We start from the raw sequence: 210 nt of genomic DNA on the forward strand, positions 1-210 counted from the left end.
ATACTACGAGAAGAATGGTATGTTGCTGCTCAAGCCATTAGAAATAATACGCGCTAGATCATTTTCAAATCAGCTTCATCCGTGATGATTTGGACGGTTTTCCGCTTGAAGTTGCTCGGTCATTCCATTAATGACACACGTGTCATCGATCTCAAAGACCGCAGAGGGAATGACGTGCTCTCTAAGGAACAAACAAAAGTGCTTCTCGAC

The sequence above is a fragment of the Plasmopara halstedii genome (genome assembly GCF_900000015.1).
Source record: "Plasmopara halstedii genome assembly, contig: Scaffold_3094, whole genome shotgun sequence".
Lineage (NCBI taxonomy): Eukaryota > Oomycota > Peronosporomycetes > Peronosporales > Peronosporaceae > Plasmopara > Plasmopara halstedii.